The sequence below is a fragment of the Schistocerca cancellata genome, chromosome 5 (genome assembly GCF_023864275.1).
Source record: "Schistocerca cancellata isolate TAMUIC-IGC-003103 chromosome 5, iqSchCanc2.1, whole genome shotgun sequence".
Classification (NCBI taxonomy): domain Eukaryota; kingdom Metazoa; phylum Arthropoda; class Insecta; order Orthoptera; family Acrididae; genus Schistocerca; species Schistocerca cancellata.
The window spans coordinates 792,533,234-792,533,815 of NC_064630.1; positions in this window are offsets into that span (position 1 = coordinate 792,533,234).

Below are 582 nucleotides of genomic sequence, written 5' to 3' on the forward strand. Positions count from 1 at the left end.
TAAAATTCGATATGAAGTGAAATTTTGATAATAAATTACCGCAGCACATTTCTCAAATTTTAACGTTGTATTCTCTACGCATTTATGTAGAAGAACCATCTTCTCGTTTTCAAAAATTATGGCCTGTTATCGAGAAGGAGACTAAGAACTAGATTTTGAGATACCAAAACCCAGCTGCAGATTCTGAGACGGCTATGCACAGCAAATGGCTTCAGTTTCACGTAAGTAAACTATCTGAATTTAACTGACTAGTACACTTCCACATGAGTTTCATTCCCAGCTGTAGCAGGAAAATAAGGGAAACAGAGGAAAAATACAAATAAATTCCTGTTTACTTAAACGACTCTGACTGAAAAGTTAGGTGCCAGCTGCCACATTCTACCTTCTCCACCACCTTTACAGATATTCCCAACAATTTTCGCATGCGAACACATTCTCACTTCTTCATGCACAAAGAGAAGAAGACAGTGGTAGTGGCAAAGAGATGGAAAAGTAAGAAATACTGAATGATAGTAGACAGTGTCTGTGTTACAGAAAGAGCAACAATGGACAAGATTAAAGAAAATACGAACGGTAATGGGT